The 16,255-nt window shown below is 43.6% G+C and overlaps 1 protein-coding gene and 1 non-coding gene across 3 annotated transcripts in view; both read right to left on the bottom strand.

The window, feature by feature from the left end:
* The window catches only part of LOC144670298 (uncharacterized), a 940,207-nt gene that overhangs the window by 253,439 nt on the left and 670,513 nt on the right, over positions 1-16,255 (bottom strand). The gene's annotated exons all lie outside the window — the stretch shown is intronic.
* trnam-cau (transfer RNA methionine (anticodon CAU)) lies at positions 3,119-3,190 on the bottom strand. The gene has a single exon. It is a non-coding gene; the product is annotated as a tRNA-Met (tRNA).

Genomic DNA, 16,255 nt, shown 5'->3' with positions numbered 1-16,255 from the left:
TGTGAGGCTGTTGCTTGACTAGTGCCAAAACGTTATTAAGGATTGACAGGGATTCCAGTTGATGCTAAGTGGTTTATTCGGTTTTATTCGTTTCATAGAACTGAGTGGCATGCTGCCATTTTAAAATCGTGCACATTGTTAATGGCCTGTTTGAAATATATCCCATTTAGCACAGTGTAAGTGCCATACAACACAATGAAGTTTAGGTACCAGAGCAGGTTTCGCCATTTATTGTGGTGAGATTCAAAACCCCGGAATATTACTCTCGATCAGCAGCAATACCAAGCCACCACTGCTGATGACACGCCAATTGTACCACTGATAGATTTAGAGAGAGTCCAAGACTCACATATGCTATCTGGTGCTGACTGATACAAATGGAAGACCACACACACAGACACACACACACGTGACTGAAAAGCAATAAATGAATCCCACAATTCCATACAGTACCAGGTAATTATAGATACAGAAGTAATCCCATTGACAGATAGAGAATTAATCCCATACTTACAAAAAGCACGAGGAACTGAAAGACACATATGATTCCCACACTGACATAGCATCACAGACATAGAATGCAATTGACTGAACTAGAGTGAATATCAATTCACTCACAGTACGAGAGCTTTATATATATATATATCCTAGTGATAGATCCGAATGCCTGCCAAACTCATACACAGCTCCAGAGAATAATAGATGCAGACTGATTGCTGCATTCCCATGCAATACCAGAGATTTCAGTTTCAGAATGATTTCCACATTCACATGCAATAGCACTGTCTGATAAAGAGTCAAACACACACTCAAAGTAACATGCAGTAGTTAAATAGTTTTAAGGCAAAGGTAGATAGATGCTTGATAAGCAAAGGGGTGAAAGGTTATTGGGGGTAGAATGGAATTTGGAGTTGAGGCTAAAACCAGATAAGCCATTATCTTCATGAATATCGAGCAGGTTTGAGGGACTGAGTGGTCTCTTCATGCTCCCAATTCGTATGTTCACACACATCACCTTTAAGAGATTCAGAAAGAGTCGCAAATTCACTTACAATCCCAGAAAGTGACTGATAGAACAAATCCCTTGCAGGAGAGAGTTCATGGTCTGAAGTTGCTGAACTCAATGTTAAGTCTGGAAGGCTGTAAAGTGCCTACTTGGAAGATGAGGTGCTGCTCCTTCACTTTGTGTTGGGTTTCACTGGAACATTGCAGCAGGCCAAGGATGGACATGTGGGCATGAGAGCAGGATGGGATGTTAAAATGGCAAGCAACAGGAAGGTCTGGGTCATGCTTGTGGACAGACTGAAGGTGCTCCACAAAGCGGTCACCCAGCCTACGTTTGGTCTCTCCAATGTAAAGGAGACTGTAATGGAAGCAGCGAACGCAGTTGCCCAAATTGAAGGAAGTGCAAGTGAAGCGCTCCTTCATCTGAAAGGATTGTTTGGGCCTTTGGATGGTGAGGAGGGCGGAGGTAAAGGGGCAGGTGTTGCACCTTCTGCGCTCGCATGGGAAGGTTCCATGGGAGGAGGCTGAGGTGTTTGGAGTGATGGAGGAATGGACCAGGTTGTCCCGGAGGGAAAGGTCCCCACAGAATTCTGGGATGAGGGGAAGATGTGTTTGGTTGTGGCATCATGCTGGAGTCAGCAGAAATGGCAGAGAATGATCCTTTCTAAGCAATCCTGATTGAGCTGAGAATTACACTTGCAGTGTGAACTAGAAGGGCAGAGTTTTAAAAATAAGGGATCTCCCATTCAAGATGGAGATGAGGAGGCATTTCTTCACTCAGATGATTGTTAGTCCTTGGAATTCCCATTCCCAGAGAGCAGCGGAGGCTGGATCATTGAATATATTCCAGAGTGAAATAGACAGATTTTACGAGGAAATCAACGAATGAGGGAGACAGGCAGGAAAGTGGAGTTGAGGCCATAATCAGATCAGCCATGGTCTTATTTATGACAGAGTAGACTCGAGGGGCTGAAAGGATCCTCTTGCTCCTATCTCTAATATTCTTATGCCTGTAAGCTCTTCCCCATTCTGGTTCCTTTTTCTTTGCACGTTTGGGTTTAATCTCATTTTTCTCTTGTTTATGCTTTCGGATGGCAGCTGTTCATCATTCCTCCATTCACACTCCTTTAGACTCATCTCTGGTTTTTGTTACTTGTTCCTTTACCATTCCCTGTAGCCTTGCAGCACCAATTCTTTTGCCATTGAATCTCTCCTGCCCTCTACCCTGCAGACTGAACCACAAGACAAAAGGTGTTTACTAAATTCACTAACGAGTAGCGAAGGAGAATTAATTAATAATCGGACAGTAAATGAACATCTAAAAACCTCACAATATGTTAGAGGCAGGCATTCAGTTCGAGGAGAATGGTCACACACATGCTACAGTTTTCACCTTAAGCAAGTCCGATAAGGAGGGAATGAGCGATAAACTGAACTCGTTAAAATTCGATCGGCGATTAACAGATAAAACAAGACTGGAAACAATCAGACACTCAAAGAATTATTTAGTACAATATGTAGAATGCAAGCCCGAGGGAATGAAACTTCACGTTCTTGGTTCATGATGATTTGGGGGTCAGAATTCCTTGTTTTGAGTTAGCGATTAAGAAGGAACCTGTCCAAATATTGATTAACTGTGTCTTTCACGCGATGCTGTCTCTGCTATGCTGATACTCTCGATGGGACATGTCGAAGGGAGGACACTGTTGTCCAACTTAGCATGGTGAATTACTGCAGGGTGTCCGGTAGATCGGACATACTGCAGCTTATACGTATAAACTTCATTATATACAGTTTTTCCATTTAAGGGAATAGCTTTTGCTCTTCAGGCAATTATAGCGTGTTAGAGAACAAGAGAAGGCCACTCGGACCATCATGCCTGTGTCAGCTCTTTGGGAGAAATGGGATGAGAGGAAATCTAGGCTTGTTTATGTTTGCCGCATTTGCGGTTTGTGTTCTTGTGTGAATAAAAAACATGACAGAGGTTTGTTGCAGACTGAAGTGGTTACTGGAAGCGAGCAGCCGATTAAAATTCCTGTGTACGGTAAAGAAATATCAGATATATTTGTGGGGAGAGGCCAAATATTTTTTCTGCTTTTAATGAAAACATAAATAGCAGAGAATGGTTTCGATCCATCGACCTCTGGGTTATGGGCCCAGCACGCTTCCGCTGCGCCACTCTGCTACTTGCTGATGATTTCCTGCTACGTCTTGTTGCGTTTGCGCAACATTCATTCCTGTTTTGTGGTTGAACAAGAGCTCACGAATTCGGCGGCTCCCCCTGGCGACACAATTCCACTTTGCAACACTCCCAAGAATGTAACAGACAGACAGAGGACGACATAGAAGAGCAGTCAGAGACTGTCCGCACACACGACGATAGGAAGGCAAAGGAGCATGGAGTGACTCACCATTTATGAATCACCACGCATTCTCTCTTGCATAAATATGCCCCACATTCGTAAGGAATTTTCTGTTGCCTAAATTAGCTCCCTGTGCATGTGTACTCTTGTTGAAAGGTGTTGCGCTGTTTAAAGTGCTTTCCCGTTTTTTATTAAATATCTTCCCTGCTGTGCAACTTTGCTGTCTGCTTGGAACTGTGTTCACTGCTGAGTTCGAATCCCACCACGGCAGATGGTGGAACTTGAATTCAATAAAACATCTGGAATTAAAATTCTAATGATGACCATGAAACCATTGTCGATTGTCGTAAGTATCCATCTGGTTCATTAATGTTCTGTAGGGAAGGAAATCTGCCGCCCTTAACTTATCTGGCCTACATTTGACTCCAGACCCACAGCAATGTGTTTGACTCTTAAATGCCTTTGGAACAAGGGCAATTAAGGTTGGGCAATAAATGCTGGCCGAGCCAGCGATGTCCACGTTCCATGGACAAATAGAAGAAAAGAACTCTGCACTCTGCTATAGAACTGTGCTCTCTGCTGCAGTTCTGTCCTGTCTGATGTGGAACTGTGCTGTCTGCTGTGGAACTGTTGAGACATATTCTCTGTTGTGTAAAATACTTTCCTGCCGTGCAAATCTGTTCCAGGCTGTATAACTACGATGCCACTTGTACTTTTTTTCTTCTCCATTCTGTAAAATGTGACCTGATCAGGTGTTCCCTGTTGTCCGAAGATATTACCTGTTGATCTTTGAAGACGTTTTCTGTGGGTAAATATTTTCTTCCTGGTCTCATAATGTCCCCCAGTCGTGTTAAGATGCCTCGTGTTATGTTTAGAATTTCCCATTTCCTATGTGAAAATCGTGATATGCCACAACTGGACAATTGTCAAATCTAAATTGCATCAATTAGCCTCTGGTCGTGATTGTGATTGTGGGATACATATCATATCCATCAAACTCTGTTACTGTATGTGAGCGAGATTTGTCCTGTATCTGTCAGTCACAGGTAGTGCCTCTGAGTGTAGGATTCATTCTGTATCTCAGTCGGTGGAACAGTTTGTGAGATAAAGGCAAAATACTGCGGATGCTAAAAATCTGAAACGAAAACAAAAGATGCTGGCCTGACAGCATTTGCGGAGAGAAAGACAGGGTTAACGTTTTGTGTCCGTATGACTGTTCTTCAGAGCTGAAGAAGAGTCAGACTGACTCATAATGTTAACTGTCTTTCTCTCCACAGATGCTGTCTAGCCTACTGCGTCATTCCATTTTTGTTGTTTTTGGACAGTTTGTGAGAGTGGAATTCCTTCTTTATGGGTCAATGTTTGGTACTGTATGTGAGGGTGGGCTTAAGTCTGTATCAGTCAGTGGTACAGAACGTCAATGTGGGAATCATTCTGTATTTATAAATTCTCATCACTGTTAGGGAAAATGGGATAAATTCTGTATCTGAATGTCTCTGGTATTCTATGTGAGCTTTGGCAGCATTATTCAGCACTCAGTTTCCCATACTTTGTGGGAGTTTGGAATTAATTCCTTTTCAGTGAGTGGGATTGTGTGGAAAGTATGAATCATTCTGTGTTGCACAGTCTCCCATAGCAATGGACTGGTCAGGTGCGCAAAAATGTGCCAACTGGAATTCTACCTGGTTAAGTGTGAGGTGATTCACTTAGGGAAGTCAAACAAGGCAAAGAAAAATAAACTATACTGTTAATGGGAGAATGCTCAGAGTTGTAGAGGAAGTGATGGTGTTAAAGTGAATGTCCACAGCTCCTTGAAGATACCAGCAGAGGTCGATAAGGTGGTTCAGAGGGCATATGGAATCATTTCCCTTATTCGCTGACTATAGAATAAAAGAGTGGGGGGAGGGCGGGTAATGCTGGAACTGTATAAATCATTAGGCCACAACTTGAGTACCGTGTGCCTTCTGGTCATCTTATTACAAAAAGGATGTAATTGCTCTGGAGAGAATACAGAGGAGATTTATTGGGATGTTGCCAGCACTGGAAAAATGCAGCAATGAGGATATGTCAGGTAGGCTGCAGTAGTTCTCCTTGGAACAGAGGAGGCTGAAAGGAGATTTGATTGAGATGTACATAATTGTGAGGGGCCTGAATAGAGCAAATGGGCAGGGCCTATTTACCTTCTCAAAGAGGTCAGAGACCAGGGTGTACAGATTTAAAGTGATTCGTAGAAAGATTGGAGAGGAGCTGTGGATGTCATTTTCACTCAGAGGTTAACCAGGGTCTGGAACTCACTGTCTGAACTTGTATCAGGAGCAGAAACTCTCAACTGATTGAAAAGGTGCCTGCATATGCTCCTCAAGTGCCATAACCTACAAGACTATGGACCAAGTGCTGGAAAGTGTGAGAATCATGATATATAAAAAAGTAAAGATGCTGTGTGTGAACGTATTTTTTTTCTCTCAGCAGCAAATTGCTGTGATCCGGAATGTGTTGCCTGAAAGACTGGTTCAATCAGATTCAAAAGTAAATTTTAAAAGGGAATTGGACAAATGCAGAAATGAAGATATTTTCAGTGCAAGCAGAGGAGTTGGACTGATTCGGTCTGAAAGAGGTGGCACAGATGCTATGAGTCCAGATATCACCGACTTCGCTAATATTATTTTTGAAATGGTGAACAATATAACCCAGAATTACAAGCGTCTGGGAATACGCCCTATCTCCATCAGAAGGGTCTCACTGCGCAGCTGCGGGAAGGCCCCGCCAGCGGAAAACGCCTGCTGCGCGGAGCATGCGCAGTGCGGCACCAGGAAGCTGAATGTGGGTGATCGTCGCCTCATTAACACCAACTCTCAGGCCGCCGCCGCGGGGACGGGGAGCGGGTCGGCGCCGTGAAGCCGATGGTGCAGCGCCTCCCCCATCCTCACCGCCGCTTCCCAGATTCTCCCGTTTGCACCGAGTCTTTGATGCGGTAACAGAGAGGGTTGGGGAGGGTGATGCTGTTCATGTGTTTTACATGGATTTCCAAAAGGCATTTGATAAAGTCTCACACAACAGACTTGTCAACAAAGTTACAGCTCATGGAATAAAAGGGACAGAGCAACATGGATATGGGACTGGCTGAGTGACAGGAAACAGAGGGTAGAGGTGAATGGTTGTTTTTCAGACTGGAGGAAGGTTTAAAGCGGAGTTCCGCAGGGGTCGGTGTGAGGACCCCTGCTCTTCCTGATATAAATGAATGTCCTAGACCTTGGTGTACAGAGCATCATTTCAAAATTTGCAGAGTTCATGAAAGTTGGAGGTATTATGAACAGTGAGGAAGATAGTGTTAAACTTCAACTGGATATCAGCGTAAAAACAGAAAATGCTGGAAAAACTCAGTTCTGACATCATAATCTGTGGAGTGAGAAACAGAGTTAACTTTTCAATTCTGTATGACCCTTCTTCAGAGCTAAAGATATAGACAGGATATAGGCAGATTGGTGGAGTGGGTAGACAAGTGGCAGTGGTATAAGTTTGGGATCAGAATGCCTTGGGGCCGACCCTGGGGAATATGCACACTCTGTGCCTGGGAAAGTTAATGCATTGGATACAGCGGTTTCTCGGGCACAGAATTGTGGGAGTTGCAGCCACCATGAGCAGATGTCAGTAAGTGTTTTATTACAGGCTGATTGTCCTGAAATGTGAACTCTGTTTCTCTCTCCACAGATGCTGCCCACCTGCTGCATATTTGCAGAATTTTCTGTCTTTATTTAAGACTCCCAGCAGCCACATGATTTTGACAGTGAATTATTGCAGGTGTTGCTCACAAAAACAAGGCCAGAAACACAAACTGACAAATGAGGCGTCCTTATGCATCAGGGTGGATGTTGGGCATGGAAGTCGGTCTCTCGCTTTCTGTGAAGGTATGTTCTTGTTGGCTGACATTCAACTGGAGCGTAGATGGAGGAGTAGTTGATGTGTTTCACCTTGAGTACTTTTGAGACCAGTAGAGCCTATCTATTTCTGATAAAAGGACACAAGCAAAAATCATTAGCTGTTTCCTGTACTGAAAGAGACTGACAAAGTAAATTCCATACTCTGATTTGGTGACAGAGAGTGACAGACTGAGTTAATTCCACTCAGAGTCATATACTGTAAGAGAGATTGACAGGTAGTTCATTCATAGAATCATAGAATGGTCACAGTCCAGGAGGTGGCCATTCAGCCTGTCATGTCTGTGCTGGTTATATTCATCTTGTGCCACTTCACCACCTTTTCCTGTAGCTCTGCACATTTTTCCTTTTCAGTTAATCCAAATCTCTTTTGAAGACATTGTTTGAACCTGCCTCCATCACACTACATAAGAACATAAGAAGTAGGAGCAAGAGTTAGCCATTTGTCCACCCTAGCCTTCGATGCCATTCAATAAGATCATGGATGATCTGATTGTGGCCTTTGTTATTCACAATAAGAGGTTGTGGTGGAAGAATTAATCCAGGCTGGTCTTTTTGTTCAAGCTGGTTTATTTTCAAGACAGCTCCTCAGTGCTACAGACTTCCAAGTAGCTTCACCACAAAGTGTTTCAGCTGTATCTTTTTATTCTGTTTAGGTGGGATAATCAATGCCCGTCACCTGTTTAACTAACAGTAACAAGGCTTTTGTCATTCAAAAATCTGTCTAATTCAGCTTTGAATATATTCAATGACCCTGCATCCACTGCTGTCTGAGGTAGAGAATTTCAAAGATTTAAGATCCATTGAGAGAAGAAATTTCTCCTCATCTTTGTCTTAAGAAGGAGACCCATCATTTTGAAACTGTGCCCCCCCCCCCTCGTTCTAGATTCCCCCATGAGGGGAAACATCCTCTCAGCATCTTTCCCCCTCAGAACATTTTAAGATCTAATAAGATTACCTCTCATTCTTCTAAACTTAAATGACTATTGGCCCAAACTGCTTAATGTTTCCTCAAGGGACAACCCCTCATCCCAGGAATAAACCGAGTGAACCTTCTCTGAACTACTTTTTTTTTTGAAAAAATATACTTTATTCATAAAATATCTGAAAGAACATTACAAAACATTTCCAAATGGCCATCACAAAAAGTGCAATCAAATTCAACTTTTCCTCATGGATCACGAGGAGCAATTAATACCAGCAATGAACATTACAGTATTTTCAATATGGTCATCACAGACAATCAGACAGTGCAATGGTATTGGAGTTATCGATATACAACATGTTGCACTCTGAAGTGCTTCAATATAATTGAGACACATGTAGCTTTCACTATGTACATTCCTTGTGAGTCATACAGCCGAGGGGTCTATACAATTCCCAGCCCCTCGGTGCACTATGGCAGAAAGGTCATAGACAGTGACCTTTCCTCATTGCGCCTTTGTGGCGGCTGCCCCATGCTTTAGTGCATCCCTCAGCACGTATTCTTGGACCTTGGAATGTGCCAGTCTGCAACATTCAGTCGGGGGCAACTCTTTGCACTGGAAGATCAACAACTTTCGGGCAGACCAAAGGGCATCTTTTACCAAGTTGATGATCCTCCAGCTGCAGTTGATGTTTGTCTCGGTGTGTGTCCCTGGGAACAGCCCATAGAGCACAGAGTCCTGTGTCACAGAACTGCTTGGGATGAACCTCGACAAGAACCGCTGCATCTCTCCCCAGACTTTCCACAAAGGCACATTTCACAAGGAGGTGAACAATGGTCTCTTCCCCACTACAGCCACCTCAAGGGCAGCGTGCGGAGGGGGTGAGACTCCTGGTGTGCAGGAAGGATCTGATAGGGAGGGCCTTTCTCACCACCAGCCAAGCTACATCTTGGTGCTTGTTGGAATGTTCTGGTGATGAGGCATTCTGCCAAATGACTTTGACAGTCTGCTCGAGGAACCACCCGGCAGGATCCACCCTCTCCTTTTCCCGCAGGGCCTCTAAGACATTATGTGCCGACCACTGTCTGAAGGACTTGTGGTCAAAAGTATTTCTCTGCATAAATTCTTCCACAAGGGACAGGTGGTACCGCACGGTCCAACTACTTGGAGCGTTCCGCGGCAGCGTGGCCAGACCCATCCTTCGCAACACCCGGGACAGGTAGAACCTCAGCACGTAGTGACACTTGGTGTTTGTGAACCGGGGGTCTACGCACAGTTTGATGCAGCCACACACAAAGCTGGCCATCAGAATGATGGCGATGTTGGGCATATGTTGCTCCTTCGACAAAATGACCAAAGCTGTACACAGTGTTCGAGCTGTAGTCTCACCAATGTACAGTTGCAGCAAGGCATCTCTGCTTTCATTCTCCATTGTCTTTGCAATAAAGACCAACATCCATTTGCATTCCTAATTACTTGCTCGAACTACATGTTAACTTTTTGTGATTCATGTCCAGGATCTGTCTGAACCACAGTATTTTGCAATCTCTTCACATTTACATAATGATCTGCTTTTCTATTTGTCCCACCAAAGTGGAAATCCTCACATTTTCTGACAGTATAGTCCACGTCCCACATTTTTCCCACTGACTTAACATATCTATATTGTTTTGTAGATTCTGTGTCCTCCTCACAACTTCCTTTCCCACCTATCTATGTATTGTCAGCAACTTTGTCTAGTCTGTCCTTTCATCCGAGTCATTAATATAAATTGTAAATAGCTGAGAACCCAGCAGGGGGAAGGGAATGAGCCAGAGGTTGTCGTACACGTCAGTATCAATGACACAGGGAGGACAGGTATTGAGGTCCCTCAGTCAGAATTCCAGCAGCTAGGGAGGTAGTTAAAAAGTGGGCCCTCAAAAGGAGTAATCTCGGGATTACTGCCAGTGCCACGTGCTAGTGAGAGTAGAAATGTGAAGATGGGGAGAATCGATATGTGGCTTGAGGCTGGTGCAGGAGGGAGGGATTCAGATTCTTGGAACATTGGGACCAGTTCTGGGGCAGGAAACACCTATTCAAAAGGAACAGGTTGTACCTTAATAGGGCTGGGACCAATTTCCTCATGGGGAGGGTCACTTGTGCGATTCAGGAGAGTTTGAACTAAATAGGCACGGGGTGGGCATCAGTATATAGAAGCAGAACTGAGGAATAATTGTGGAAGAAGTGGGAACATACAAGATAGGAGTAGATGAAGAAGGAATCTAAGAGAGATACAAGGACATGTGTATTATGGCATAAAGTGTGGTGAATAATGTTGATGAGCTAGAAGCACAAATAGCCGTGTGGGAATATGATGTCGTGGCAATGACGAAAACGTGGTTTAAAAATGGTGAGGACTGGGTGCTTAATTTTCACTGATGCAAAGTGTTCAGAAAAGATAGAGAAGGGAAAAGGGAGATGGGTTGGCGGTACTAATTAAGGAAGTCACTGTAATCTTGGTAAGAGACAATATCCTCAAAAGGACAAGGGCAGAATTCATTTATTGGAGCTGAGGAATAATAAGAGGATGATCACACTCACGGGGATATTCAATTGGCCTCCAAAAAGGTGAGAGAGAGGGAGATAGAGGAGCACATCTGCAGGGAAATCACACCATGTGGGACTCTCAATGACGGTGACAGAAATGCCTGTCTGTCCCCCTGACTATGAAATCTCCACTAATGACTGCATTTCTACTCTTTGCTGTTCCCTCCTGTGCAGTTTCTTGCCCATTGATGCCATGGTCTGGACTGCACTCCTTCAGGGTGTCACCATTCCCAGCAGTCTCCAATGCTGAGTACCGGTTTGACAGTGGCACACAACCCGAACACTCCTGTATTTCCTGCCTTTTCCTACTCTTCCGGATTGCCACTCATCTACTATCCTGACCTCTCTCTCTCTCCCTTTGAGGTGTTCAGCTCCTGGAATGTACGATCCAGGAATCTGTCATCCACCCTGATGCTCCACAGTGACTCCAGCTGCCCCTCAAGCTCGGAAATCCTGAGCTCGAGCTCAAGCAGCTGGAGACACTTCCTGCACATGTGGCCCCCAAGTCACATGAAGTGTCCTGAGGTTCCCACATGGGGCAGGAACTGCAAACAACAGGTTCTCAGCTGCCCATCCATGATCGAAAACAAACCTCTATTCCCTCTTTTAGAATCCAGTTTGCACCTTGTTTAAATTGTTATTTATATTAAATACCTCAAGACCTGTTCTGCACTAATACTCTTATAATTGCCCTGATTGAAATGTTTAATTTTCCAGCTCCTCGTTTAATCAATGCCTCATTTAGAGAAATCTGCACAAACCAACCAGCTCCCTTCTTTCCCCTGATATCATGCTTTGACTATTTATTATAAACATGGCCGGTTTGCTCCAACCCCTCCCTCACAGCTCTTTATCCCCCCCACCGCTCTCTCTCTTCTCTCCTTCTCTCTCTCACTGCTGCTCTCGGGCTGCTCTGCCGCTGCTCTTTATCCGCCCTCCAGTCTCATTCAGCTCTCACTCTCACTCTCAGCTCCTCCACAGTCCCAAGTTTCTGACTGTTTAGGAAATTCTCTGATCTTTCTTTGCCCCAAGATGGGTGACCTCACACTTCCCCATGTTGACCACCATCGGCCACAGTTTTGTTCACTCACTGAATCTGTCAATGAGCCTTTGAAACTTGCTGCTCCTGCCTACACTACTAACCATGTCACCTAACCTAGTGCCATCAGCAAACTTGGATATAGGCTGGAAGTATTTGAAATGTAAGAGCTCTGGGAATGCAAACACAACAGCCAGCTGACATGACAGAGAATCAGTTCAGTATAAATCTCTCCACGCTGAAAAACAGCCATTCACCACTACTTTCTCCTTTCTGTCCCTTATTCAATTTTGCATCAATGTTGCCCCTGCCCCTTTAGTCCCATCTGCTTGAATTTTACTAACAAGTCTTTTTCAAACCCCTTTGGAAATCCTGACAAACACTGTCAACCTCACTAGCCTGGGCAATGTTCTTTGAAACTTCATCAAAGAACTTCATTAAGTATTTGCCATGGTTTTCTGTTAACCAATCTGTGCTGGTTGTCATTTATCAACCCAGGTTCTACCAAGTGACAATGAATTTTGTCCTGGATTATTGTGTCTCAATGTTTCCCCACCACCAGCATTAGACTAACTGGTCTGTTGTTCCTAGCTTTATCCGTCTCCATTATAAACATGGATGTAACATTAACAACCTGCAGTTCTCTGGCTTCACTCCCATATCCAAGGAGGTTTGAAAGATTGTGACTCGAGCTTCCTCTATTTTCCCCCTTCCTTCCCTCAGGAATCCAGGATGTATCCCATCCAGGTTATGTGGCGTTTCTACAGTGAACGCTGCCAACCTTGTGATGGCCTCCTCTTTATCTATTTTCATTCTATCCAATTTCTCCACCAGCTCCTCCTTTACTGTGAGATTAGCAGCATCCGCTTGTTTCGTGATGACAGATGAACTGTTCTCATTTAGTACCTCGGCCCTCTGCCACCACAGGATCTTCTAATCAGATGACCTTTTCAGTAACTGTCTATACATTGGTAAAAGTCTTCTGTTTTTGGTTGGGTTACTTTCTAGTCTTTTCTCATACACTCTCTTGGCTGACCTAATTTCCTTTTTCAGCTCTCCTCTGTGCTTTCTATATTCTGCTTGGTTCTCTAATGTATTATGAATCTGACACTTATCATCATGTTTCTTTGCAGTTCCCACAGAGCACAGGATGTGTAGGCAACAGCTCTCAGCTGTCCCAACACTTCACTGAAATGAGCCATTTAATTAAAGTTCATGTTATTTCGAATGTTCCTCTCTTTCTCTCTTCTACTTTTGCTGTTGTCTCGGTTTCAATTACACATCAGCTCCTTCCCCGTCTGCACCTAATCCCCACTCTCCACAAAATCCACATTTTAAACTCTTCACTCTGCAATTCACTCTCTCTGTGTTTGAGCTTGCAGGTCACTCTGGGACTTTTTGTAAAATAATTGTTCTACTTTATTTATTCGAAAACAGTTTGTTTTTGAATTATCAATTCATTTGCACTGTAATTCTAGTTAATCAGAATTCAATGTTTCAATAAATTGGAACTCAAGAAAATCTAGAGATGACTTACTTGTTCTGCAATGACGTGTCTATTCCACTTGGTTCATTAAACCCTGTTCTAAACAGAAAGCTTAATCCAGATAATATCTCAACCCGATGAACTGATGATGCACAGAACTCTCAGCTTTTGACAGGAGTTACTCCGCTTTTGATTTTAACTTGTTCGCTGGTGTCGATTTACTTGGATTCTTCACCTGATTTCTCTGCTGTCCAGTGAAGTTCTCCCAGCAGAGTTCTCAATAATAATTTGATTTTTCCTCACAGGATTTCAATCTTGATGGTTTTTGAACTGTTTTATTAAAGGATTTAGTTTTGTAATTAGCTCTAGCTCCCTAGCTCTCCTCATGATCAGACAGGAAGTTTAACTGTTGCATTTTCAAGCAGCTGACAGCTTAATTTGAAAAATCATTGACAGGATTTTGGGTTTGAATCCAGTCACAAATCTGGTTGTGATGCCTTGTGGCTCCAGCTGTCATGTGACCTGCCAGGGGAAGACCTCATAATTGCCCCAGTCATGTAGCTGTTGATTGGTCGATTTCTTAAACATTTTCACTGGGACTGACCTGGTCGCAGTCGCCTTTGGAACACAAAGGTGTTTTTTTTCAAATCCCACATAGGAATTTGTGTGTAACAAAGAAGATTGATACTCTAGTACAGCACTGAGGGAGGGCTCCACTATTCGAGGTGCTATCCTTCAGAAGATGCATTAAAACGAAGCTCCCTCCAGCCTCTCATTTTGTTGTAAGTGATTCCATGGTGCTCTGCCGAAGACATGAGCAGTGGCATTATTCTCTTCCCCCCCCGCCCACACAGTCGCTGATATTTACGTCTCAATCAACAGCCCAAAACATGGTCACATTGGCACTTTTGGAGGTTTCCTATGTGCAAATTAGCTGCCTCTTTCTGACAGATAATGTCTGTTCCTTTTCCCTGGATGAGTTTAAGTTTTGCACAAATAAAACATGAAATTTGACTGAAAACTCAACTCAGGTGGGACTCAAAATCACAACCAATGCCTTAGTAATAATGGATAGAGGGTTTAATTAATCAGAGTGTGTGATGGACTAATGCTTTCTGTATTAAGTACCGATTTCATTGAAATAATATTAGAGAGAGGGAAACAGCTGGATTTCAATTCCACTCCTATGGCTACTACTCCCAAAAACACCATGGAATTGGGTCAACAGGCAGATGTTCCTCCATTGAAATACCCAAATACTGATCAAAGGATTCACAGCTGGTAAAATCTGGGAAATGCAGCTTGGATAGGATACTGCAACATTTACTGGGAGCTGCGCTGTGTGTAGGATTCTAGTTCTGAACTGGAGATTTTCAATATTGAGAGAATAATGGCATCAACAAATTTCGACAGGGCTGCACCTCGTTTCAGTTCCCTCCAATAACTATTGAGCACAGATCCAGAGTTAACCCTAGAATCATAACCCACATCAAAGATTGAGAATGATAAAATAAACCTCACATTCACACAGAAAATCAGACAGGGTGAACTACTGAACAAACCCAACATGTTACCAGGCACTGACAAACTGCACAATGCACACACTCCACCAGAGTCTGACAGATACAGAATGAAGCCCATTACTCACAGCACCAACGACTGACCAGTACAGAATAAATCACCCACTCACTACAGTAACAGAGACAGACAAATGCAGAATGGATCCCACATCTCACACAGTACAGCTGACCAGTAGATACAGAATACATCTGAGACTGTTTGACATTCAGAAGTTGAGAATGAATCAGACTTTCACCCAGTGCCAAACACTGAGACACAGAGGAATCATAAGCACACGTTCAGAATCAAAGTCTGATAGAGACAGAATGAATCCCACAGTCATTAATGAGAATGAAAATAGCAGAAGATGGTTTCAATCCATCGAGCTCTGGGTTATGGGTCCAGCACGCTTCTGCTGAGCCACTCTGCTAGATGAGGAGGGAGTGCCACAGTGTTATTGTCACTGGACAAGTATTCTAGAGACCCAGGGGACCCAGTTTCGAATCCCACCATGGCAGATTGTGAAATTTGAAATCAAAACTCTGATTGTCGATTATCGTCAAAAACCATGCAAAACCTGCCTCTTTTACATGATCCTACTGGTAACTCCAGACCCCTGACCCGTAGTAACGTGGTTGTCTCTTAAATACCCTCTGAACAAGGGCAATTAGGGATGGACAAAGTTGTGCACAGCATCAGGGATTGAGTGTTACAAAATGTATCGAAAACTCGCACAGATTACCAGAGCCTGACAGACAAAATAAATCCCACTTTCCCATACAGCACCACAGACTAACAGATGCACAATGTGTTTCAAAGATTCCCAGATATTGAGAATGACTCCCACATTCCTGTTCAACACTTGACACTGACAGATCCAGACTGAATTCCACACTCACATTGAGCAGCAGATGTTGGAATGTCCAAAATTAATCCCACCTTCAGACACAGAACCAGGCTCCGACAGTGAATGAGAAGTGCACAATTAGATAGTACCATAGACTGAACGATCTAGAATCGATACCACATTGACTTACAGTGCCAGAGACTGACAAACGCAGGATGAATTTCATTTACAGACATTTACAGGGACTAGCAGGTATGGAATCAATCCAACACTCTCATATTGTGGTCAGAATGACAGATACAGCATTTATCCCAAACTGGTATATCATAGAAACAATGATCAAGAGTAGGCCATTCGGCCCTTTGAGCCTGCTCCACCATTCAATATGATCATGGCTGGTCCTCTATCTCAACGCCATATTCCCTCTTTCTCTCCATACCCCTTGATGCCCCAAGTATCCAAAAATGTACCAATTTCTTTCTTGAATATACTCTGTGACCCGGCCTCC

The sequence above is a fragment of the Cetorhinus maximus genome, chromosome 31 (assembly GCF_964194155.1).
Source record: "Cetorhinus maximus chromosome 31, sCetMax3.hap1.1, whole genome shotgun sequence".
Taxonomy (NCBI): Eukaryota; Metazoa; Chordata; class Chondrichthyes; order Lamniformes; family Cetorhinidae; genus Cetorhinus; species Cetorhinus maximus.
This window is presented reverse-complemented; position numbering and strand designations above follow the sequence as displayed.